The sequence below is a fragment of the Chlamydotis macqueenii genome, chromosome 1, assembly GCF_036417535.1.
Source record: "Chlamydotis macqueenii isolate bChlMac1 chromosome 1, bChlMac1.mat, whole genome shotgun sequence".
Taxonomy (NCBI): domain Eukaryota; kingdom Metazoa; phylum Chordata; class Aves; order Otidiformes; family Otididae; genus Chlamydotis; species Chlamydotis macqueenii.
In genome coordinates this window covers 78,378,467-78,406,332 of record NC_141556.1, presented here as the reverse complement: position 1 = coordinate 78,406,332, position 27,866 = coordinate 78,378,467, and the positions used below count along the sequence as shown (strand labels likewise).

Genomic DNA, 27,866 nt, shown 5'->3' with positions numbered 1-27,866 from the left:
TAGTCAAAAGGGTCAGAACCTGAAATTTGTCTGTTCCGTTTATCTGTTAAGTGAAAGAGAACTTGTTTAAGGCCCTGTTCGAATTATTACCAGAGTACCATGAAAGAACTAACCCTACAAATTGGCATGTTAAATGATGTTTGCTGATTCTACCCTAGATGGCTCTTTTTCTGCTTTATTTTTTTTTAAATGAGAGTACGGTATTTACTGAAAAGAAATTTGTTCACCATTTATTACCCTCTTTTGCTCAAGCTGTGTAATGAAGTTGATGGGACACCTCTGATGACAGCATATGCTCTTTAAATAAAATACTTAAAGCCAAATAGACCACTCTTGCATAGTAGCTAAAACAGGCAGCTTTCACCGTTCTTCAGGCTGTGGAATTCTTTGCTGTATTTTTCCATTTCAACCAATTGCTTAACTGCACATGGTTAAAAAACCACAAAGCAAAACTTCTGTATTTGCAATAGAGAGACTTATGTGGGTCAAAAGATCTTGGAAAATCCCTAGAGGCTGCTGTTCTATTCATCCTTCACACTCTGGTAAGTATTTCTACATCTGTCAATGGATTCTGAATTAAGGGACTGATGCTAATTCATGACTTACACTCGGAGTAAATAATTTTATTTAATCAAGCATGGCGGCAACAAAATATTAGATAAGCATCTGTCTGCAGTGTAAGCGGACACATTTGTGTTGCTGAAGTGTTCCCTGAGGAACACAGGATCCACTGCTCACATCTCATTCCTTCCTTAAGCAGTAACCCCACATGGCCATAGAGCACAGTGTTAGCAGCACCTGACAAGGCAGACGTGTGTAAGCAGCCTGGTGGATGCAAGGAAGCTGGTATATGGACACAAGAAGATGCAATTATTATGGGCAGCCATAAATCAAATACAGCTCTTCAGCATACACCGAGGTGAAACATAAGCCAGCTCCGTAAGAAACTTCAACAAAAACCAGCATGGATTATTTAGCCAAATTTGGTGATGATTATTACCTCTGGACACACTCCAATCAATGCGTCTGCTTTCGAGTAGAACTCTTCCTTCAGAGAAATAACTATCATTTGAAGCTCTTCATGGGCTTGATCCCTAATGAAACTCGATACCTTTGTAAAGAAGTCAAATATTTCCATAAGTTAGTTCTGGCAGACTTAAACCATGCTGTGATTAGGCAACGATGAGGAAAGAACCGAACTACGTTAGCTGCAGAATCCAGTCATTAATTCAGTTATGAAATCATCAGGATAAAATGAGAAATGAAACCATCTTACGACAGATACTTTGCACGTTCTTGGGACACCCTCTCAGCTTTGCTGCCTTTTGAAAACACATAAGAAAATAATCACTCACTCCAGTGAATAAAGCTGTAGAAAAAGGCCAGTGCCAATGAAAAATAATTCACTTAATATAACTCCAAAGGAAGGTGGAAATTCCTGAACGAGGAAAAAAGCGTGAAAAGGTTGTTACTGGCTGTATGCTAAGATCTTTAATATGTATTAGTTCGCTGCAGACAGCAACATTTTTTCAATGATCTGCTAACTAAAGGTACAAATATGAAGTTCTAAATTGGTGACTGATTAAGACAGTACCCCACAATATAAATTAAATGCTGAATAAAGGAAAACCAGCACATTTTTAATTAAGCTTTTGTCTGCACAGTTTTATCTACATGTGATGGGAGTCACTGTTTATTAATGGACAAAGTGCCTTCAGTGAGTTTCGTAATTCACATTCACTTTACGTTATAATTACAAGTAAATAACTGGGGATCTGCTTTAGTAAATCCTTAAACTGAAAGAATGGAAAGAAAAAGACTTGGAACTGAGCATAAAACCCAGATACCAGTTAATACTAGCAACATAAAATTTTCCATGTACCATCTTTGCTCTCTTGCAATATTTAATTCCTCTGAAGGTTTTGGTGCTTTCCAGCAACAACCGCATCTTCACAGGATCAAAGAACCATTTAGGTTGGAAAAGACCTTTAAGGTCATAAAGTCCAACTGTAAACCTAACACTGCCAAGTCCGCCACTAAACCATGTCCCTAAGCACCACATCTACAAGTCTTCTAAACACCTCCAGGGATGGTGACTCCACCACTTCCCTGGGCAGCCTGTTCCAATGCTTGATAAGCCTTTCAGTGAAGAATTTTTTCCTAATATCCCACCTAAACCTCCCCGGCGCAATCTCAGGCCATTTTGTCTTGTCACTTGAGAGAAGGGACTGACACCCACCTCAGAACAGCCTCCTTTCAGGTAGTTGTAGAGAGTGCTAAGGTCTCCCCCCAGCTTCCTCTTCTCCAGGCGGAACAACCCCAGTTCCCTTAGCGGCTCCTAACAAGACCTGTTCTCCAGACCCTTCACGGGCTTTGCTGCCCTTCTCTGGACAAGCTCCAGCACCTCAGCGCCTTTCCTGTAGCGAGGGGCCCAAAACTGCACACGGTATTAGAGGTGCGGCCTCACCAGTGCCGAGTACAGGGGGACGATCGCTTCCCTGCTCCGGCTGGCCACACTATTTCTGATACAAGCCAGAATGCTGTTGGCCGCCTTGGCCACCTGGGCACACTGCTGGCTCACATTCAGCCAGCCATCGACCAGCACCCCCAGGCCCTTTTCCAGCAGGCAGCTTTCCAGCCACAGCCTTTGCCTCACCCGCTAGGCAAGTCACCCGGCCAGAGGAGGAGATCAGGTCAGCCAAGCAGGACCTGCCTGTCACAAGCCCATGCTGACTGGGCCTAATTGCCTGGTCGTCCTGTACGTGCCCCGTGATGGCACTCAAGATGATCTGCTCCATAACCTTCCCCGGCACCGAGGTCAGGCTGACAGGCCTCTAGTTCCCCAGATCATCCTTCCAGCCCTTTTTGTGGATGGATGTCACGTTTGCTAAATTCCAGACCTCCCTGCTTAGCCAGGACTGCTGACAACTGATTGAAAGTGGCTTGGTGAGCACTTCCACCAGTTCCCTCAGTACCCCTGGGTGGATCCCTTGGGGCCCCACAGACTTGTGTGTGTCTAAGTGGTGTAACAGGTCACTAACCATTTCCCCTTGGATTGTGGGGGCTTCATTCTGCTCCCCGTCCCTGTCTTCCAGCTGAGGGGGCGGGGTACTTGCAGATCACTGCAATTTTGCTTTTGCTCAGGCTGCAATTTAAGACACTTTTCACACAGGCTTAAAGAATAATATAACTCTCCTTATAACAATACCTAGATAGATGTTGAAGCCAATTAAAGAATTTTCTAGGAAACCACTATTTTGTCACCCTCTTCCTGCACTGCATGGGCAGCTGCTCTCCAAGCATATTCTACATCACAGCCTGTATCACAGGTTGCTTGCTTCATGTCGCTTATGTGAAAAGAGCAGCCTTTTCAGTAATCCTGCCCCTGTTCTTTATTTTCTTGATCACACATCTTAAAAACACACGTTACTGCTGCTGATGTGTCAGATGAAATATGAAATCCTGAGCTGTCTACTACAGAGGTACCCTCCAAGCAAACTCTGGTGTACTTGGCACATCAGTTAACTCCATTACAAAATTAAAAGGAAAAAAAAAAAAAGGAAAAAAAAGTTTCGTATTTATAAAACTAATATGTTTGTTAGGCTCTGCCAAGACTGACGGCACTACTAATGCAAGTAGAAATATAGGTTGGTCTTACTTTCTGTGGAAAATAATGTTTCCATAGAAGAAAACGCAAGCACATGTGGAGATCCCCGATTCCTCTCCTACATACAGTCTCCTTGTGTTGAGTTTCCTCCTCCAAGAGACTGACAGCTACAGTTGGCAATCTTTACTGTTTGTATTCTATCGTAAGTTTTTGTTACAGGAATACTTACTAGCAAAAGGGGAAAGAGAAATTGAGAGGAGGACAGGAAGCTTTTTCATCAGGTGACTGCAATGATGGGAGTGACAGCCCTTAATTGGTGTTAATGTAAAAATACTTCAAGGCCAATTATATAAAACAAATACTCCAATGATAGAATGACTTGATTTTCAACATGCAGGCACAGCCTTTCTGCTTCTTAGAGGTAAGCAAACTCAACAGCCTTAACCATTCCAATCAAACAATTCACAAGAGACCTTTGTGTCAGATTGTACCACATGCGCTCACGCGGCATAGTTTCAACCTCCTGACCTATGTTCTCAACTTCACAATCTGAGGACTGATTAAAACACGCTGAAATTTATGAATTTAAACCTAGCTCTCGTCTAACGTCTCATACAACCACTATTTCATTCCTAAACCCAGTAGGTTTTAAAACAGGTTAAGACAGTGTAATCAATCTCTTGATCCCAACAACCTGTAATCAAAAGGAGCCATCCTTCTACAAAAAAAAAAAAAAAAAAGATATAATTCCACTGTTGATAAAATGGTAAGGTGAAAGGGACCAACTTACTTTATCAATGTTTGTGTTATCCAGGGCAGCATCTATCTCATCTAAAACAAAAAACGGTGCTGGCCGAAAACTGTAGAAGAAGATACCATATTTTGAATTTAGATGCAAAAATGTTAATAAACACTCTAATTACTTTTGAGATTTACTTTAGCATAAAATTTTGATAGAAAGTAATGACAAGTAAAGAATAAAGGACCTCAGTAAATGTTTGGATACTCTAATAGCAGAATTTTTTACCATGTTTTAAGTGTAACACTGTCGATCTTCCTGCCATTTACTCAGCCACGTACTTGGATAATACCACAACATTTCTTTACCTGTGTATAGCAAACACAAGAGCCAGAGCTGCCACGGACTTTTCGCCTCCTGACAAGCTGTCCATTGGCATAAAGCGTTTTCCCGGAGCCACGCAGTTAAAACCAATGCCTTCCAGATAAGGCTCCTCAGGATTTTCAGGACTAAGGAATGCCTGGAAATGTCGTAAAAATAAAACAAAACTAAAATAAAAAATGTCGGAAAATAAAAGAAAATAAAATGGCGGAGGATGATCCAGATAAATCACGAACTCCTCATAGAGGCTTATCATGATCTCCGGCTATTTAGGTTGCACGTGAGAGTAGGCTTGTATAAGGCTTGTAGCACACACCACTACTATGTGACTGATTGGCTATATGCAAATATGCACAAGCATCTACGTCTTGTTCTTCTTCCCTTCTTGCAAACACGTCTTATTCAGCATTCTCTTTCTTCATTGCAGTGTGGCTGTTTGTCACGTACTCAGCTATGTGACCTTCAGATCTCCGTTACTGTAGCTAAAGGCTGGATTGTGCATGCAGGCCTCAGCCAGAGTAGCATGCCCTTGCTCAGTGAGAATATTCTCTACATGGAAATGTATACATTTCATTATTAACAGTGACATTTATAAATTTTTTATTATAGTTTTTTTTTTTTAGGTTTAAATATCAACTGGGCTAGTGTTGAAACTGCTAAGTTGGCTTCATTTGTACGAAACACCTGTTCATCTAGACTGAAGAGCAGCGCTATAAAACTTCCCAGCGAGTATGCCTTTGGTAATGAACCATGAGCTAGGAGCCTAATTAACCAAACCACTTAGGAAAAGGCTCCACATATTTGTTATTTACAAACTTTCAACTACTAAAGAAACTTGATTTCATCGTCTTTTATGATGTAACTGCTTTTATTTTTTTTTAAAGTATTAAAATTTTAGACTTCAAAAGCCGTTTTCTTTTTTGTTTGGAAGTAAATATACTTCCAAAATTACATTTCTTTTTTTTTTTTTGTGAAAGGTTAGTTTTACAAAATCTATCTTTGAGCTGGAGAAAGATTTTAATACAGCTAGGCTTTCTCTATACTTTCTATCCTGGCTCCCGCATCCACAAATTAAAAGCATTCTTTTAAAGGAACGGCCATTTTACCAAACCATTAAAAAGTATGGGGGATACGCTAACTGCTACATGGTTTCGTTTTCCAATTAAACAGAAGAGACAATAAAATAATAGTCTCTTCTCCTCTGCACAAGTGGATACAGATGAAAGAAAAATTTCCACAGTTGACTCATTTCACATGGCTCCTCTCAGATCACAGATACAGAGGAAGAAAACCAAAACAAACCGCTGCATGTACTTTGATTTAAAATAATTTCTGTGGTAAATAGCTCAGAAAGTAAGATACAGTGCTTGCAATATCTTTGTTTTGTTGAAGGGATGCATATTTTCCTCTTTTTCTCTGCTAAGAGAATGCCTGTCATTGTTCTTGCAATGTTCTTCAAGCTGTAAACATGTCAAGTGTCTTGCAATGCAACTCCCAGTTCTATGCCACTGCACAGATCTACGGAACTTCTCAGATGCATGGACACTGCTAGCAAAAATCATCTGTATCTTACTAGGGTACATATACTCCATGCTCATCAAGTTATGACAGGAATGACACTTCTGTCTGCGCAGAAGAAGAATGGAAGAGAACCGGTGGCAAGCCCAGCAGCGAATCTGCGTATGTGTGATTTCTTAAGCAGTAGTTTATTTTAACGTAGTTCTAACACACAATGTGCTGATGAAATAAATTTTACTGAGCAATATATTCAGTGCTCTGAGTCCAGAATCTCTGGAAGTTAAACTCACTCAGTCTATCAAAGCTTCTCTTTTTTGGACTGGATAGTAAAGTATTTATTATTAAATGTTATTATGATAATAATATTAAGAAACAGTAATTTTAATATTAAGAAATGTTAATGTAAACAATTGTTAAGGTTGCTTAAAAAGCATCTGTTCCAGCTGCAGCCTACACCACCTCCACTGATGGCAAAACTCAGAGCTAACCCCTTCCTTAGCTAACGAGAGCCATCACCACAGACAGAGCCATCTGCACTCTTCCAGTGCAGTCAGACCAGCTTCCATCAGCCGCTGCGTCAGTACCTAGCAGGCAGTTTTAGCTTCCCAGCTGACCACAGGGTAACATCTTGGCCAGGTTACTGCTACAGCTCAAATCAAGGCACAGCATCACAGACCTCAGAAAGAAAGCATCCAACTGATTCTTTTTGGCAATGCATCTGGAAAATACTGGTTGTTTCAGAGTGATGCAAAGTCAAGACCTGCCTGATGTTTAGTCTAGGGTAGAAGGTATGTGCCCAGTAATCATGAAGAGAGAAATGCTTTATTATCCTGTCCAACACAGAAGCAGAAAGGAAACATTTAAAGATATTTAAGGTGTTCACCAAGTATCTGACTCTGAGGGAAAACACAAAATCCGAAGTGTAAGACAGACGAGTTCAAGCCTGAGCCCTTTAACCGTTCAACCATCTACAGAATCTGATGTAACCAAAGCATCTGGGAGTTTCCTCTTTATTTTCAGCATTAATACTGGAACACTAGTAAAGATTAATGCAGTTGTGACACAATTTTTCTACAGGTTTCCTGAAAGCTGCAAACCTATTAAGTCTATCTTTTTAAACTATTTATCTAAGTAGGTATAAGGAGCTTCAAGACCTCATACAAAACACTAGCACTGAAATACTGACCTATGACTGTTAGTTTTATCTATACTAACGATTAACTGTTTTTAATTACTTATTGTTGGTATCACTAGATCTGTAAGCCAGTGTTATTTTTAAATGAAGTACTCAAATATATTTCACATTTATGTCATGATAATTGACAAGTCTGCTAAATACAGAGAGTAAAACTAACCCAAACGGAGTAGTTCCCAATTTTGTTAACACTCGAGATCACATTTCTCTGTCTAATACCAAGCACATTTTTGGCATATTACCCGTTCCTCCTCTCACACTGAAATTCTGAAATCTTTACTATTTGTGTAATTTTCTTCTTCAGGACTGAAACGGTCTTTGGAAACTAAAAGTGTTACAAAGTTCTCTTCTTCTAGATAACAAAGCATCAAGTAGGCCTTTTAAGCCAAGCACTTAAGAACAGGACTCACCTGAGCACTACTGTTTCTGCAAAGTTTCTTGTAGATCTGATCAATAGCTACGGAGGCATGCTCAAAGCACCGGCTAAAAAGCTCGTATCTCTTTTTTTTCACCTGTTCAAATTCTTGCTTGCATATTCGGGCCTCCCTTCTGCTGGTCTCAAAAGCTATGAAAAAAATTACTGAAATTACTCCATAATAAGCCTTTAAGCAAATACACAGAACAAGCACATGTTGTGTACCGTAACACGCATCAAGGAAAATATTTACCGCAGAAGAAGGTTCTAATGCACATACAAGGAGCATACCAATATTCTGAGTTTCCTTCCAGATTTCAAACGGAGGCCCCAAAAACTGAAAAGTTTGGATGTATTCAATGTGCTCTGTGCCACAGTCATCTGGAGCAACGAACCAAATTCCTCTCCTAATTCTTTCTGTCAGCTGGGTAGCCTTAAGCAGAACCAGCACCTACCTGTTACAGCTTCAGAACTCCTTGGGTTTCTTAATATGTTAATGTCTGCAACGCTCTTTGAGGACACCAGTAATATCCCAGTAATGCTCACGTTTGAGTTCTGGACAACATAGATACGTTCCTTCAATTACTTAAGAAAAATTTTTAAGAGTTTTATGATTAAAGGCAGTAATTTTTAGAAAACAAGTAACAACACTTTATTTGGCCAACGAAGTATCTTTCCAATCATTCAAACTGTATTTCAATAAACTACTGCACAGTAAAGTGTATGTTAATAAACTGTTTGCATATAATTAAAAAGACAACAGAGGATAAACATTGAGTACAAAAAAATACCTTAATATCTGAAAGAAGCAAAGCCAGCAAGACAAACCCCAGAAAGAGGAATTTCAATTAGGGTGAAAAAACTCTCACAGTCACAAAAGAGATTAATAGGAAAGACTCAGTGTTACCATCTATTGTCTCTTGGAACTTGTCCCGAGCGATATGCAATTTCTCTACTGCTCTCAGGTTTGGAGCAGCTGTCTTCATTAAAGTAGTCTCTTTAGATTTTATTTCCTGCTGTATCTGGTTCAGATGATCCTCTATATCTTTATCAGATTCTAGGTCCTAAAGAAAAAAAATAAAAATAAGAGAGCAATAAAACTTGCTTTCAGGCTAGGACATTTCAACATATATGGCAAGCACTCATGGTTTCTGGAAGTAGTAGCCCAGTCATCTAAAAGCTTTAACTGGAAACACAACAGAACAAAAATCTCCACCCAGAGTCTTAGATCTCAGAATTAATTTACTAGGTCCTAAGCATTGTTCCAGAAGACCTTTAAAAACACACAACAAATTCCCTTCAGTCTAGAAGTCTGTGTTAAAATACAACACAGGAGGAGGATTAGCTGACTTCACTACTTGATTTGTTAAGAAAACCTTTGAAGACAGGTGCTTGATGAGTTCTTTGAGACCAGTTCCACTGATGACAGATTCATCTCTTCTCTGTACCTGCCCTCTGACATGTAATTATTCTCCTTATGATTAAAAAGGAAAAAAAATAAAATTACAAAAAACTGCTGAGAAAACATGACCTAATGGAGTGTTACAGAAGGAAGCATGATAACTCTCAGTCTCCAAAAATAATACTGAGAGAAGGTGGTACAACTCCCCTGGCAGCCCATCAGTGGTCTCTAGAGTTCCGAGTCATAACCTATAATGTTGGAACTTAAAAGGCAAAAAGTAAAGGAGGAAGGAAAAATCAGAGTTATATTTACTGTTTCTCCATTCTACTTTATGGTTTAGGCAAGCTTTAAAGTAAATTTATTTATATGGGAAGCTGACCTATCCACAAGTCCCATACATTAGTGCCATGCACGACTGCAAAACCAAAATACATACACACACTTAAGCTTAACAGTGTTTTTAATAAGTTTCATTTAAAGAATAAATAATTTCAACAAATAAAATATTTTAAATAAAAAAAAAAAAACTTGATCTCTAATAATTCCAAGAGAAAGACTACCTTCAGGTCTTCCGCTAGGCTGCTGTAGTCTATCTGAATTGCCTCTTCCCTTTCATAGATACTTGATGTTGTCTGAGTGCCTTCTGTTTCAGTTCCTAGCTATAAATACGAAGGACGTTCCAGTTCAGAAATTTGACATCGTTAACTTTTAAACTGTTAAAATAATACATTAAAGGGATATAAAAAAAGGAGCCAGTGGTAACATGGTATAAAGTAAACTTACTCCATTGCTCCTCCCTTAGCCAAAATGAAGTTAACAGTTAGTTAAGAGCCTATGAGTCTCCTTAAAAAAATGCACCTTTTATATGCAGCTGAAAACATCTGCTAATTTCACTTTGAAGCTAAGAAAGCAGCAGTAATTTATCTGGAATATATTTAGAACAATGTGGATACTGTGGATCTCCCGACTGGAAAGGATTTATGTTCCCATTAATTCATTCCCCTTGCAACTAAAGGCTCTGAAGTGTGGAAATCGAGGCATTTCTTCCGCTCAGTTGGCCTCAAAAGAAACGAGCAGCTACAGTTCTGTAGGACATAAGCCGCGTATCTTCTTGACGTTGTAATCCTGGATTTCAAACAGCTACTTTCCCCTGAATGAAACACATGCTGCATGTTGTTATTGGTCCCTTTCCTACCAAGGTTCTTTTTCAGAACCAAATCTTACTGGGCTTCTCAGTGATATTCATTAGGAATCAAAGTTGTTATTCCTACATCTCTTTCATCTCTTCCTCATTCATAAACAGTGAGAGCTGAGCTGCCTACATGCTGATGGTTAGTAGTCCTTCCCCTTCAAAGACTGCCTACCTCACACTGCCTTCATTTCGTCTTCTGACCCACTCATTCACAGCTATCCCTCCAACAAAAATACTTCATTCTAAGGAATTAGTTCAACAAGACTCCTTCCCAATTCACAGACTTGTTACAAGTCCTTCAAAACCCACAGCTCTTCTGTTTTCTAGCACTGGAGGAAGTTTGATTTCTCCTCACAAAAGATATGCTGGAAAAAACAGGAAGACTGAGAAAAAATAATAAGGGTCAATCCTCTGATAGCAGCAGGAGGCTATTTCAGCCTATCCCTGATTGCTGTGAATATCTACATCTACTGAAGACAAAAGGATGATTTCAGACAGCATTCATATTATGGATAATTAACCAAATATTCTCTCAACCCATGCACACACCACGTTTAGTTACAGTTGTGTATCAACCCCCATGTGTCCTATTCCATATATATATATCTAGAATACTCCTTCCTACCAATTTTCTTGTACCACAGTGATTTTACATATTTCACAGGAATACATTTCAAGAACAAGCAAAAATACTTGCAAACACCACTTCTGTCTACAAAATTAAGCAAAAATCATTCTCTTGAATGGATGAGGCCTGATCACGTGAGAACACTGTATTTATTTTAACAATACTATTTAACACAAACAGTCCTGGAAGGAAAAAATAAGTTATCTTTAAATTCAAGAGTGAATAATTGCTCCTCCGTGGTATCCATCTTCTGTGAACAATTTAACTACCTCTACTTCGCTGATGTCATCCAGTGATCCAGACAGGAGCTTTATTTTCAAGTCCTGCACCTTGCATTCAAGAAGCAAATTATGTCATCTTAATCTCTTCTCTTCTAGAGAGGTTTCAAGAGCTGCAGCTTCCTTTTGTAATTTCATAGCTTCCCTACATTAAAAAAGGCACAAAACTATTAAAGAGCAGCAGCAGCACTGCCAGTAACACCCACAACCACGCAGCACGAAAAACAGTTGCCAAGCAGAAAGAGGGCTTTCTCCTCTGTAAGCTACACCAAACATAAAGGAAAATGGCACTTAACTTCTTCCACCCCCTTCGTTCTCCCAAATTGCTCAAGAGGGAGCTGGGAACGACACGCTATTCTAACACGCGAGCTAACACTCTGCTGTTCTGTGCTAACTCTTAACTCTATCACAAGGTAATGCCAGCAGCACGGACATAGCTTAGGTACACGAGTCCACACTACAGCACATTCAAACATCCACCTTTCCTAACTGCAGCTCTGCTCTGCTCTGCTGAACATGCATGGAGATTTGATCCTTTTAAAATTTAACCAAGTGTCTTTTACCACTACTCTATTTGAGATACACCTTGATTCTTCGTGACAATTTCCTTTGCTAGCATCAACTTGCTAAATAAGGCAGCCATAACAGTCGCATATTGTTAAAATCACATACTGTAAAATGAATTACTAGGCATATAAGTCTGTATAAAATTCCACACGTTTACCTAGCCATACTGTACCCATAAGTTGGGTTTTTTAAAACATAAATACGACTCCTGGGTATGAGACATTAAACACATCAAGAATAAACTGATGTATAACTTCATAACAAAACTGAAGTATAAACTGTCCCCAAAGCAGATGATTTAAAAGAACAGTAAGGACAAAACAGTGATGTAAAATTAATACTAGTTTAAAGTATCCAGTACTTGAAAGGCCTGGAGAAAACTACAACACTGAAATCAGAGAAAAAAAAAATTTGTCATTAATTGAACTAACTCTACTACTCAAATTAAAATACGAAACTACCAGCAAACTTCATATGCCCCCTCTCATCAAGGTGCAAGCTAATACATACTTATCAGAAGCCACCACATACTTATCAGAAATCACAGCAAGACCCAATACTAGGTAGTTAATAAGATGATGTTGTTCTGTACAGTTTGTGGGATGGCTTTCATGAAATAATCTGGTTCACATTACTTTTGGGAACCACATACTGAACTAGAAACTTTTAAACTAATGCATACTGTAAATGCAAATTACCATGCCTCTAATGAATCTTTCGCAAGAAAACAGAACAAAAGGAATTCAAACATCCGATCACTAAATCTCTTCTAAATATTATCACATTAATCATTTTCCCAGAAGTACAATTAGTAATTACCTATTAAGAGCTAACAATGTCTTTCTCAACTCTTCAACTTCATTTTGGGTTTTTACAACCTCAGATTTATGAGCACTTAATCTATCCTTAAGATGTTGCTGCTCCTCCACAGTTTCATTCGCGTTTTTTAGAAGCTTCTCCTCATCCTGCATGGAAATATTTACATTTTTAACCTTTCACGAAAAAGCTTGATATGGAACCTTTACTATACAGAAAGAAAGAGTCAATATTTAAATCTGTTACAATACATTCAAATGTGTTTCAGCACAAAACCTGAAAAGCACTGGGAAAACAGCCTGCCTTACACACAGGAAGGTCCAGTTGTTTTCTGTACATAGGCACAGCCAGTTACAGGTTTGTGACTGTACCAGACCAAACTATACAAGCATCAAACCAAGCAGGTATCCTAGGATGCCTACAATCTGCAGGCTACTCTCTTTTCCTCAATTAGTCCCTCAGCCTTGCAAGAAGGATCCCATCTGCTGTACGTCTATGACATATTTAGCAACACCGAAGGTAACCTGAAACCCTTTAAAAAGCATTGTTCGTTAAAGGTAAGTTCTGAGGTAGTCCACAGAGAACAAAGAATCTGTGGAGCTAACTCTAGAAGAGTCTTCCTCAGAATAACTCCTACCACTGCTAAATTGCTAGAAATGAGGAGCTAGAACATAGTAAACCTAACGCTATGTGCATGAAGACATGGTCCTTCAGAAACTACCATTATGGCGATTTACTCAAGACTTACTGTGTGGCAGTGTCAGAACAAAGCGCCTCCAGAATTTGATACACACAGTCCTTGACCAGGACAGAAGTATCTGAATTTGTTCAGAGGCATCTTTCAGAATAATTAGGCACACAGGCAGGAAGTCCGACATGTTTCTGTGCATGACTGAGCAGAGTCTACCCTTTTTCCTCAGTATCAGAAACACATGTCTTCTAATGTTAAAATACAGAGTTCAAATAATGCATGTGGGGGGTTTTGCTGACTTTGGGGCAGTTGTACATTTCACTTTTTTATACAAAGCACTATTATACATCTTTTCTCCTTCACTTTCCAGCGCACCACAAGCAGAGTTTATTTAACACAACAAAAAATACTTATCAATAAAGAACACTATGAAGAAGGAATCCATACATATTACTTCAACTAAAAATTTGAATTTGTTTTCATACAATTGTTTTAAGCCTATTACTGCCTGTGAAGCACCTTAAAGATGCAAAGCACCAGAGCTCTTTACTGTTACTCATAAAATCTTCTAAAGCGTCTCAGACACATGCTACTAGTTTTATCTGTAGTCATACGCTGCCTTCTCATATAAACTAAACACAACACTGTATATACAGTAATCCCAAATTTTATTTTGGTAAGCTTATTTTTAATTATTAGTAAGTACCCAAATAGGATAGGTTATTCCAAGGCTAAAATGGCAATATGCAACTGCAATTTTTTACCATTTACAAAGTCAACACTGAATTAAGCCCCAGAAGAATCACTCAACAGAATCAACTACATTTATTCAACACTGTAATGCAATGCATTCTTTCCTCTCAGCCCCAGATATACACCCATGCGCACATCTATTTTACAGTTACCTTCTGTAGCCCTATAATCTCAGCTTCATCTTTACGAATGGTCTCCCTCAACTTGCTGACTGCGTTTGTTAATTTCTGTAGATGATCACGATTATATTCCAGCTGAACGTTTAGTCGTGTCTTCTGACTTTCAAACTCCAGTCTAGTCAAAGGACAGCATTTCAAACCAACACTTACAAAGCAGGCTAGTAACTGTGACTTTAAGTTATTAACAAGATACATTTTCACTCTATTTAGAGAGCATTTTTACATCTTCTACTTGAACATACAAATTCGCATACATTTGGATCATCTGTGCCACTACAGCACATCCTGTGGATACACCAGAAGTTACAAAAATGCCGAGATAACAGTTCAAAAAATACGATATAAACATACAGTATGGCCACATTCAACATGGAACTAGAAGTTCAAGTAACTCAGAGTGAATTATATACCTGTAAATGATGCAGGTATGAGCTGGGCAAAAGCTACACCGATGCTGTGTGTTTATCCAATGCCACCACTCCCTGCTCAGCCTCTGTAAGCCTCCTAGTCAGCTGGCACATAAGTTTACCTGAATACTATAAATAACCTATCTCAGCTGGGAGATGCCAATTGAGAAGCATGAGACCAGAGCTTCTTAAGCCATATTCAGCCTTGTTTATCATCTCTCAATTGAGACCTGTATTTGCTGATAGCGATACAACAGAGACTTCTTCACACACTGCTGTGAGAAAGGACTGAAGTAATACTAAGTGGCTGTTGACAGAAAAGTCTCCTCCAAGCTCTCACTGGCTGCCTCTGAGCTTTGAGCTTCCCAAATGATTTCCTACTGTGCTACACCTGTTGTTCAGGCAAAAGAGTTGGCACACCACCAGCTCCAGGCCCTATACACCTGGGCAAGAAGGCACCATAGCACAGGCTTACAGGACTAATAAGGCCAAGTCAGGGCACAAGCAAGGCCAAGGCTGTATGCACAGCCTAACACAAGGCCATGCAAAAACCTCCTCTTTTCATTGTTCAATTACTAACTTCCTAAACTTCACCAGACTTCAGTTCTTGCAAACATAAATAAATGATCAAATCACTTCAGCCAGCAGGCGCTTTAACTGCAACTGAATGCACTGCACTACTACCCCACTGCAGCCCTAGCCAAAAACGCACGTTTGGACCAGTTTCTGAAAGCCAGCCAGAGAGTCTCTTAGTAGCTGAAGAGACAGGTGACGAGAAAATGGAGTTCAGTGACAGCCATTACCCTAGTCACACAGAAAGGGTGTACGTTCTATAAATAATGCCAGGAAATGCACAAATTATCGTCTGCCTGAAAACGCCCGTAGTAGAAGGAGACAGTTCATTTTAACATTCTCATTCTTTAAGACAGAAATTTGTGGTCCTATGACACATGCCTGCTTGAGGGGAATACCTGTTGAGGCTGCCTGTGAGAAAATTTAGGATCCCGTTTTCCTTAACAGTATGTTCCTATGCCAAATCACTGCATCTTACATGCAGTTCGCTTTTATGATTTTTGGTACATGAGCGAGCCTTCGTGTCATCCTCAATTTGTGACAGAGACATTTTTAATGTGGATTTTAGAAACCTATTCTTTGCTTTATTTTTCTAGAGTAGTGCTACCAAAATAGTAAATTTTACCTTTCAAGTTTGTAGCAAAGTGTCACTGACTATAACTGTCCCATAAACCCGAACCCTAGCAGTGCAACTGCTAACTGATCTTTGCTGTGATAATATAACCTTTTACAGTCTTCTAGGTTTTTGTGGTATTTCCTGTGACGGAGTTACTCATCTACCAGTGTGCCCAATCTAACATAAAGCAATCAAGTACCACCTTCTCTTATCAATCTCCTCTTGCTGTCTCACATGTTCTTGTTCATACACACGAATATTTTCTATACCAACTTCTTCACCGAATTCCTGGAAAACAGCATCTTCAACCTTTGAATACAGAGAAAGGTTCATACTATTTTGGTATTCACAGAAGTAAAACATTTAGCCAATCACTTAGAATCACAGAATGGTTTGGGTTGGAAAGGACCTCCAAAGGTCATCTAGCCCAACCCCCCTGCAAGGAGCAGGGACATCTCCAACCACATCAGGTTGCTCAGAGCCCCGTCCAACTTGGCCTTTCCAGAGATGGGGCAGCTACCACCTCTCTGGGCAACCTCTTCCACTGTTTCACCACCCTCATTGTAAGAAGTTTCTTCCTTATGTCTAGTCTAAATTTACCCTCTTTCAGTTTAAAACCATTACCCCATGTCCTATTGCTGCCCTGTTAAAAAGTTTGTCCTCATCTTTCTTACAGGCCCCTTTTAAGTACACACTTCATGCTACAGGCTGGATATTTGACGCACTTTAAGAAACAGCAGATTGAACTACTGAGAAATACTCTGTTTTCCAGTAACACATTCAGTACAAATGCCAGATACAAAACAAATGACCTGCAAAAGGTAACTCTGATCTAAGCTCTTCTTGACAGCACCCTGTCATTCCAAAGACAATTCAAGTCATTACAGCGTACCCAGCTTCCCTGGTTTTGACTGTGGTTCCCAGCCAACTGAAGAAGAGAAAGCTGAAGGGTATATGGGACACTAATCACATACACCAGGTTTCTTGGTGTAGTTCAGTTCTTAATTTTAGTCTTTTCAAGTGATGCATAAATATTAATTACTATGTTCCTCTTACAGCAAAGCCACGCCACAAAAACTCTCATTTCCTAATTACAAGGACTATACTAACAAAAGCTGCAGCCAAAGCCAGTCCTAAAACTTTAACAAAAATTTAACCAAGTAAATCTTAGGTTTAATCTATATGGCAGGGCTGAAAAAAGAAATAGCAACAGCCTAAAGCTTTTAAAAGGAAACTCAATGGACTGAACAAAATTTTTAAGAGACCTTTACAGGTCAAAACCCAGGATTATTTACATTGTTGTGGTACGCAGGCTTGTTTAACCAGATATTAAGTACTGTATCAAATCAAGTTATACTATTAATGTAACAGTATTGTTCAGAAACTGATGACCAGCCTTCATCTGTTTTTTTTTTGTTTGTTTTTTTTTTTTTTGGCAAAACAAGTGAAAGAAAAGCTCCCTGGACCTGGAATTCTTATGGCCTAAATATCAATTACTTCCTCGGTGTTTCCAGATGACAGGCATCTGCACTCACTCATGCCTGTACCACAAGACAGAGAACACGCAGCAGTTTTGGTTTCTTTTTACATGCAGAATTCCAGTCCTAGATTAATCCAAGAAAGACTGACGAGAATGGGTCGGGGCCAGGAACTAAGTTAAATACATACTCTACACTTCAAGTAACTGCAGACTGGTGAGGAATCTCTCTAACAATCTACATTTACACAAGCATCTGGGTTGTTGACAGTCATGCACAATTCAACCATTCTCCCAGGGTAACCAGAGTGCACAGGAAAATAAAGCACAGATATTGGCGATTTCCCAGGAGGAGAAAGCAATCTTCACATTATGCTGCTCTTTATCTACTTTTCTAGTATACAGTGGTGTGACAGCTCATCACCTAGACACGACACCTGCCCAGTTCAGAACAAAGCACTCTAGCAGTGCTGAGAACTATTTTCAGCTCTGGAAAACCGAGACAGAGCTCTCTCTTCCTAAGGACACAAGCATGCCTGATCTATTCCGCCTGTGAGCTGCAGAAGTGGTGGACCTTCTCCAGATGAAAAGGTGTTGATAGAGCATTTCCATGTACAGAGTATGACTGCAATGAGAATGATTTTCAGGAGGATAGTCACCCATGCAGAGACGGTCCACGTAGTGGGTGCACTGATTACTGAGAGGTCTGCAAATCTTGTGGGTGCACACAGAGTTTAGCGTATGTACATGCTGTCACAGATCCACACTGGCCAGGAAGACCACATGCCAAAAAAAAGTTAGTCTAGTCATGATGTCACACTGCATAATTATCTCTCCACAAAAAGGAAAGATCCTGTAAACTATAGTTTCTTACAAAGAACTTGGACGTTGGAGTGTGAGAAAGAATAAGCTGAGACTTATCAGATTTTACCCTCAGGCCATGAAAGACCTAGAGAGGATTTTTCTGGGATCTGATCTACAGTGAAAGTTTGCACCGAGAGCTCTAAAGTTGTGAACTTTGACGGATTGTCTCTGCTCAATACTATGAAGAGCAAATCATATTTATTAGCAGAATGTGAAAAGGTGGAGGAAAACCAACCAATCTTCTTCAAACTCAATTTTTTTTTCTCCTGTATCAAATGAAATTACAGTGTATACATTAAGCAAAGCTTCACTTCAAATTCAAAAAGTACATGGATTTGGTTGGTTGGGTTTGGCACACAAAAGTCACGGAATTCCGTGACTATGATACATACATACTAACATCTAAATGCATTTCTGTTCACAGCTACCTTGGTAAGGAAGGTAGAGAATGTGGGAAGACTGCTGGAGTAATTTATAATCCCCGTCGACAAAGCAGTTTACAAAGTTAAAAGTTATTCAAGTTCTAAAAGTCATCAAGAACAGAAAGAAGCTTCTGTAGTACAACAGCATAAGCTGTTATATATGATGTCGACACAGGGCATTACCTCATTAATTTTTTTCTGAAATTCTTCCATTTTTTCTTTTCTTTGTGCTACTCCTTCATTCAGCATATCATGCTGAGACTCAATATTTACCAGTTCACTTTCCAGTTTTGATTTTTCCTAGATGGAAAGGAAAAATACGGTCATTTTTCTTAACAGGACCATCAACTTTCCAGAAATCCCGAGACAGTTCCGTTTCAGATCAACTGTATTTTTTTCTGACTAAAACAATTAAGTATTTTCTTCTCAAATGCCACTTGCCCACTAGTATTGCCGATTTGCACGCAATGACCAGTTTTAATGAGCAGAAAAGCAAGTTACGTGGTAAGTATCATTTAAACTGCATTTTCACTTTGAGACTTCTGAAGGTTACTAATTGATAAACCACGTTTACTAGAAATTTGTATTTAAAACCTAAAACACAAAAAAGCCTCATGTACATTTACTTTGCAATCCTGCTTTTTATATTTTATTAATTCCTCAGCTGTAACTGCTGTATGTAAAACTTAAATTCAATTTAAACACTACACAAGGAAGTATTGTTTACTTCACTGGTAATTAGAGCTCAGGTAAAAACCCACAATTGTTAAACATTAAAATTGTAAAGGCTTAGTACTGTACCGTGTAGAGATTAGCAAGATGTTTCTTTTTAAGAAGCTCTAATTCACTCTGTGAATATTTAAGTCGTGTCTGAATTCCATGGCATTGAGCCTGCAACTGCTTCAAGTCAGTCTCCTTACGTTTGATCTTCATTAAGTCCTAGAAAAATATTACAATGGGAGAAAAAGCATTTTAAACAAAAGGTGACTTATTTGGAAATACCCATTTTTCAGATTCATGCACTACCTAAAGCTAGCCTCACTGACACAGGCCCCATTCAGATCAACGTTGATAGCACTGCTCATACGCAAAAGTGATTTTGTAACATTTCTCCAAAGAAAGTACATGCTTGCAAATTCCTAAATTCCTAGTCTATCCCCCCTGCAAAACAACTAGAGGTATGAGAAATGGTTTTACACTGACAGGTTTTGGTCTGTGCAAAAATTTTCAAGTTGACAGAATATACCATCTTTTTCAATAAAAGTCTTCGGGTATTTTGAACAGCAGCTCTTTCTCCTTGAAGGAACTTGTATCAACAACGTTGTCTTGGTGCTCCACCAGGTCTTGTGACCTGTAAGCCAACACACCAGCTTAGGACAGAGACTCACAGCTGATTTTTATTAACTGGAAGAGGATAAACAGCTACTGTGTCCTGTCTGTATCTTCTAGAAAAGCTTTGAAAATAATATTTTTAGAAAATCATCTTCCCACAGCTGAATTAAATTAGATACTTTTACTCCTTTATGCCTTTTACAGTTAAGTGCTTTTTAAGAAGCCTACCTTTAATTCATGAACCATGCTATTTCTTCTTTCTTTCATTTTATTAATTTCTTTATCATCCCAACATCTAGCTGTAAATCTTAAATCACTTGATCCTCCAGAAATCACTCCAGATTTCATAAATAAAGTTCCATCAAGAGCCACTGTCTGGAAGGAAAAAAAAGAAAAAAAAAAATTATACCCAAGTAAATACGAACACAAAGCAGCCAAATTATCCCAGGAAACAGCGTGCCAAGATACAGTAGTTAAACAAGCGACAGCCACAGTTTAGTTGAACTGCAATTATTTTTCCTGTTCCAAATCTGCTAAAAGGAGATACACAAAGCCACACAAAAAAAGTCTGTTGTTTCTTGGCACCAGTCACATTTTGGTGTTATTGCAACCGATTAGAAAAAGGAGTGAAATAGTGTAATTTCCTTGTATTTAGGAAATTACCATGAGGCATTTGAGTATACAATGGCAACTTAGAAGGTTATGTCTGGCTCAGCAGAGCAAACCAAGCAATGTGATAACAGAGTGAAAAGCAGCTCGTTTGCAAACAGAGCGGTAAATGTCAGTAAAGAACATGGGTGTTTTTGTGACTTAACTGGATCCGTGATTTTACACTCACCCTCAACTTAAGGCTGTTTTAATAAAGATTTTAAAAGTTTTAATATGTTTTTTCACATCCTGGGCTGCATCAAAAGAAGCATGGCCAGCAGGTCAAGGGAGGTGATTCTGCCCCTCTACTCTGCTCTTGTTGAGACCCCACCTGCAGTACTGTGTCCAGCTCTGGTGCCCCCAACATAAGAAGGACATGGACCTGTTGGAGCGAGTCCAGAGGAGGGCCACAAAGATGATCAGAGGGCTGGAGCACCTCTCCTGTGAGGACAGGCTGAGAGAGTTGCAGCTGTTCAGCCTGGAGAAGAGAAGGCTCCAGGGACACTTTATAGTGCTCTTCCAGTACCTAAAAAGGCGCTTATAATAAAGATGGGGAAAAACTCTTTCGTGGGGCCTGCTGTGATAGGACAAGGGGTAACGGTTTTAAAACAGAAGGAAAAAGATTCAGACTTGATAGAAGGAAAACATTTTTTACAATGAAGGTGGTGAAACACTGGAACAGGTTGCCCAGAGAGGTGGTGGATGCCCCATCCCTGGAAACATTCAAAGCCAGGTTGGATGGGGCTCTGAGCAACCTGATCTGGTTGAAGACATCTCTGCTCCTTGCAGGGGGATTGGACTAGATGACCTTTAAAGGTCCCTTGCAACCCAAACCATTCTATGATTCTAAGTGCATAAAAGGGCTCTAGAGACTGTGACAGCAACAGAGAGATGGATAAGAAGAAAGAACTGCAGGAAGAGACAAAAAAAAGCTTCCATTCCTCAACACAGTCTACATCTACAACTAAGAGATTTTGTCCGAGATTTTAAAGAATTTTTGAAAGCATTTCTTCATAGAAAAGCTAGCAAGATTAAGTTTGTATTTTTAAACTAGACAGTTTTAAGAACAGGATTATCTTTCCTTCCTTCCTCCTCCTTCTGTTCATCAAGAGAACCATAACAAGAAACATATCTGGGCACTAACTATTCTCTTTTTTGTCTCCTTTTCCTAGGAAATCACTTAAATATACTCACTTCCTATACAGAGGAAAATACAACCATGTGAAATATCTGGGAGTTTATTTGTGTGGGAATAGAGTAGACAGCGTAGTACCATTCTGTGTTTATCTGCAACACTCTGTGGGATGTTTACAGAATAATTATTTAAATGGCATCAAATACATAACTGCAATGAAAAAACATACGCCACAAAATTCAGCCTCTTATTTTCAACCTGACTGGTCCATCAAACGCTATTTGTTTTGCTTCTTTAACTGTTTCACAGATCAAGCCATTCCCACTCACAAACTGAATCACTTTTTTCACTTGAGGAAATGGAGTTTGTACAACATCCACCATCAATTTAGCTCCTTTTATCTCTCTTAACTTTTCATTGATTGGTTTAACCTGTAAAGCAAATAAGCACTGTTTAGCATCCATGCTGTAATAGCAAAGCATGTCCAAATCTGAGTGGTCTGGGGTCAGGACATACAAATCAACAGAAGAGGGTCTCAGTTGCTACAAGACTAGGAACAGATCTGGTTTTCATATTCTGTGGACACTACAGTCCTTAAATCTGTATAACCTATGTTGCCGTGCGTGAAAGCACGTAGCACGGAGAATAAACAAGATGAATTAAAGATCTGTGTGCACTGCAGGGCTACAATCTTCTCAGGATCATGGAGACATGGTGGGATGGCTCCCACAACTGGAGTGCTGCAACGCAGGGACAGAGGCTCTTTAGGAAGGACAGGCTGGGAAAATAAGGAGGTGGAGTTGCCCTGTATGTGAGGGAACAGCTGGAATGCACAGAGCTCTGCCTGGGGAAGGATAATGAGCCAAATGAGAGCTTGTGGTTAACGACTGAAGAAAGAACAGATAAACATAACGTTGTACTGGGCGTCTGCTACAGGCCACCTGACCAGGATGAGGCCTTCTACAGACAGCTACCAGCAGCATCACATTCACAGGCCCTGGTCCTCACATGGGACTTGAACCACCCCGGTATCTGCTACAGGGGAAACACAGCAGAGCATAAGCAACCCAGGCAGTTCCTGGAAAGCATCAATGACAACTTCCTCACCCAAGTGACAGAGAAGCCAACGAGGAGAGATGCTCTGCTAGACCTCACACTCACCAACAAGGAGAGGCTTGCTGGGGATGGGAAGGTCAAAGGCAGCCCTGGCTGCAGTGAGCATGAGATTCCTAGGAGAGTTCAGGATCCCGAGAAGAGGGAGGGGGGCAAAAGACAAGCTCACAGCCCTGAACTTCAGGATAACAGACTTTGGCCTCTTCAAGTATCTGCTCAGTAGAGTCCCACGGCATAAGGCCCCAGAGCAAAGAGGAGCCCAAGAATGCTGCCTAATATTCAAGGATCACCTCCTCCAGCCTTAAGAGCTATCATCTCAATGAGCAGGAAGTCAGGGGAAAATGCCAGGAGGTCTGCATGGATAAACAAGGCACTTCTGGCAAAACCCAAACACAAAAAGGAAGTATACAGAAGGTGGAAGCAGCGACAGGTAACCCAGGAGGAATGCAGAGGCGCTGTCCAAGCATGCAGATATGGGGGTTAGGAAAGCCAAGCTCAACTGGAATTGAATCTGGCAAGAGATGTTAAAGAAATGGCTTCTGTAACTACATGAGTAATAAAAGGAAGACTACCAAAAATGTGAGGCTGCTGCTGAATGAGGCAGGGGACCTGGTGACACAGTATATGGAAGAGACTGAGGTACTGAATTCTTTCTTCACTTGTCTTTACTAGAAAGACTGGCCTCCAGGAATCCCGGGTTCAAGACACCGGGGGAAAGTCTGGAACAAGGAAGACATATCCTTCATGGAAGGGGATCAGGTCAAGGAATGTTTAAGCAAGAACTAAACCGTGCTTCTAACACCCAATGTAAATATTAACTGCTTCCTCGAGCAGCATAACTACACAACTGCCCTGTTCTCTCACCCAGAATTTGGACACCAATAGACCCATACCCTACCTGTAGTGACATAATTTGCATGCCTAGAAGAAATTATAAAACTGGTTTCAAACAAGATACGGACGAGACATCATACTTCCTACTTTATTCTGACAGCTAAAGTAACTGAATATTATTTAGAATTAGAAGAATTAGCTTTTAATTTTTTAAACATACATGCATATCTTGGCATATTCTTCCAACTTCTCTATTCGTTTTTTATGCTCTTCTATCTGTTCCACAGTGTGTTTTATGTTTTCCTATGCAATCACAAACAGAAGGCATTAAAAAAACAAACAACAACCAACCAAAACAAACAACAGAAAAATGACAGTTTTGTAGCAAGTTATAAAATTCTTAATTCAGAAGAAGTACGGAGACAGATGTTTTCTGCCTTATTGGTATTTCACGCTGAAGGAACAGCACCTCTTTTTCAATACTAGATGCCAAACTGCACCATGAATAATACAGGAAAATTATTTTATCAAGGCCATTACTGGATTTTTCCTGTTTGGCTGCAGTTCAGAGAAAGCCTCTTCAGCACAAAGAATCATGACACCATCAAACAGAACAACTTTAAACACAGCGTAAGTTATAGATGTTAAAAGAAAAAAGATGCTTTTCTTGGTCTGAGACTAATAGCGGCTTTTCCCCAAGAAGGACAGATGAAGAAGGTGACATAGAGGTTCCAACCTGACACAAAAGCATTGTACTAAAAAACAAACCAACAGTGAAACAAGTATTTTCAATTATTCAAATAAAATAAAAATACATTCATTACAGCAAACAAAATAAAAAGAAGAAGTATTGTTACCTACACATTTTATTAAGCCTTAATTTAACTTCTGAAATCCTTGTGACCTTTTGAGCCCACAACCTCTTTGTACACGCACTTCAACGCAATGTCTGACTATCCTTGAGATGAAATAGTTTACCTAATAGCTACTTGGAATTTCCTGCGTTCTAAGCTGTGCCAGTTGTCTCCCATCCGTCACTGTGCAATTCTAGAAAGACTGTGGCTCTACCTTATTCACACTCTCCCATTAGCTAACTGCAGGCAGCAGAGCTCTCCCATTCACTTCTCCTTCTCCAGGAGGAACAGATTTAGTTCTCGGCCTCCCCTTATAAGCCAGGTGCTCCAGCCCCAGCCAGCCTGGTGGCTCTCTGCTGGACTTGCCCCAGGATGCCAGTATCCTTCTCGTACTGGGGAGCCCAGAACTGGACAGAGCGTGCTAAATATTCTCACATACATGCTGAATTGTGACAAGTGATCACTACGTGTCAGTAGTACAGATATGTAATGACAACTCCGAGTGCTCAGACATGCATTTTATGAACTCTCAAGGATCCCTTATTTCCTTCTCAGCAGTACAATGGGACTTGCAGGGTTTCAGAAGCATAAGCAATAGAATTTAGTTCACTTCTGGATACTAACTACAGTATAGAGACAGAAATTTAACCAGGTTTTCCTGGCAAGGAGTACTTCAAAAAGAAAAAGCAAACACATGTACAAATATAAACTCAGACATCACCGCAAGGATGACTTTACATCCTCACAGATACACAGTAAAATAGAGGCTTTTCCATACGAGCAGTTTATATGTACAAAAAGGAGGTGCTAGGAACTCTAGAACTGGTAATCTGATGGATTTTCAGGTTTCTGAACATAAAGAGTCTCCTCCAAACCTTGACTCCCTAACTAAATGGTGAAGAAATGGATGTTGCCTCTCTGACTTCTTAGTAGGTGACAAAACTGCAAGGTTAGTATAGTTGGTTAAAAAAAAAAAAAAAATTAAACACCAAAAATACCTAACAGGGCACGGTCACAGAAGACAAATTGCCAGCTGAGTTTCTGTCCTTCCTACTTCTAACAGAAGCATCATGCCAAGTTCAACAATGACTTGGGAAATAATTTTCCTATAAGAGAGCATCAGGCACTTGCCTGCCAAGCAATTCCCAGTGCAGACTATGCTTCAACTCAACTACCAGAGAAGCTGATTGGAAAACCTACTTCATTTCTCTTTCCATCTGCTGTTGATCTCCATTTAGTACACCAAGCACTTTTTTCTTGGCTCTGAATGCATCTTCCGCTGCAGAAAGAGAGTCTTTCTCGATACTAGCCTCCATATTCTTTTCATCCAAACTTATTTTCTGAAAGTCAATGTGTTTTTCATTGTGATAGAGTCGGAAAAGCTTCAGCTGTATCCTCTCTTCATCCAGCTCCTTGAGAAGCATCTGGTAAAGCTCTGCCTACCAACATTAAAATTTTATTTATGGTTTACAAAAAGGATTATTAATTGCTAGCAAACTAATTGCAAGTCTAAGCAGATGTAAGATGATGTACCACCAGCTGTAATTCCAGTAACGTGCACTAATCATAAAACTCAAACACCCAAGTCAACACTTAAATTAATTATAGTGGCAAACTTACACTTGCATTTCTTTAGATTTTGTTATGTATTCCTCTATCCTTTTACATTATACTAAATTCTTATAGGTTACACCACACTAAAAAAAGTACTAGATGGAAAATAACAGTTGTTGTTGTTGTTGTTTGGGTTGGTTGGGGTTTGGGGTTTTTTTTTTCAGAAAACCTGTATTTAAGTTCATGAAGGATGCAAAATCTGCGATCTCGATATGCAAAACAGGAATAACTTGGAGTTACCTCCTCTTTCTCTGTCTTCGCTTGTTTGTGTTCTGCTGCAACGCTTTTTTTCTTGTTATAATGAAACTGCACATCCTCTTCAGCTTGCTGCATTTTTTTCTTTTTTCGTTCATAGTGTTCAGCCTATTCCCATGAATTACTGATTTGTTCAAAAAGTTGGGTTCTCTCCCTCAGCTTCTTCATTGCAATTGATTCTACTGTTCCCTAGAACAAAATTGGAAAAGAAACAATGCAGCACTGCACATCATTATGTTGTCTCAGGATGACTTTCTTCTCCAAGAGCACATAGTACAGATTTGTCTCCTGACATATATACAGCTGACAGAACTGGATCCAAGTACTTTCAGATTCAAACCCAAGGAAAAGTTTAAGTCTCACCTAGCCACCTCACCTAATTAAATGACATCACTAAAAATTTTACAATGCCAGATACGGTCTACAAAAACCACCTTCAAACGAAATCAATCAGCACAAATCAGTGAGCAGTATCAGAATGACAAAATTCAATCTTGTTAGCCTCTTTAAAGGAACCGAAGCTCATTTTCAATGAAAAATAAACGAACAACCCCTCCCAGTATTTCAAAAGCAAAACAGCTGAAATCAATGCACCGGAACACTACACAAATCCCAGAGTTAATGGGTGCACACTTTCCTTGAAGCCAAAAAGAGCCAAATTACTGAAACACAGCCATTTTTACTACACGTTAGTAGAAGCAGGAAGGATGGGGAACAGCACACACAAGAATTAGCCTTTAAAATCTACTATTAAAGAGCACTAACTTGGAGACAAGAAAATTTGTAACTGTAATCCAGATGACTTAAAACTTGAGAGGGGGAGAAATCTCTTCCGATTTCAAGCCAGAAACTGTCAGATCCAGAATGTCCGCTCAAGCTTGCCTTCAACTAATACAACCCCAAAAGCATGGCGTACTCTGACAGTTATTTTGGTGGTTTACAGCACCTCACTGGAACTCTTCCAGCTTTGCCCAGGAGAAACTTAGAAACTGCTTTTAAAATTGATTTGGATCATGGTTTTGAAACTGTCAGGCTAACAGCTCAGAAGTTATTCTTTTCAGTAGACAGAGGGAAGCACAAAGCCTTAATTTCTCAGCCTTTGCCACAGTACCCTGTTGCAGGGCTCAGTTGCGCTTGAGATCGTAAGGCTCAGAGAGCAGTTTGGTCCCTATTACACACCACGCACCAAACAAGTGGACAGACTCAGCTCACAGCTGGATTGCTGATGACCCTAACCCTCTGCTGTTACACTTGATGCTGGTGCTACCCACCTGGCAAGGACTGAGATCAAAAACAGAAGCCAACTTTTCACAGCTCGGACAATCACGACTCAGCACCAGCTGTCTATCACAGCGGTCCAT

The 27,866-nt window shown here is 39.6% G+C and overlaps 1 protein-coding gene and 1 pseudogene across 4 annotated transcripts in view; one reads left to right on the top strand and one right to left on the bottom strand.

Moving 5' to 3' along the window:
• Positions 1 to 27,866, top strand: part of LOC147602149 (uncharacterized) — a 214,208-nt gene that overhangs the window by 99,106 nt on the left and 87,236 nt on the right. The window lies entirely within an intron of this gene.
• LOC147602151 (structural maintenance of chromosomes protein 1B-like) lies at positions 974 to 27,866 on the bottom strand (annotated as a pseudogene).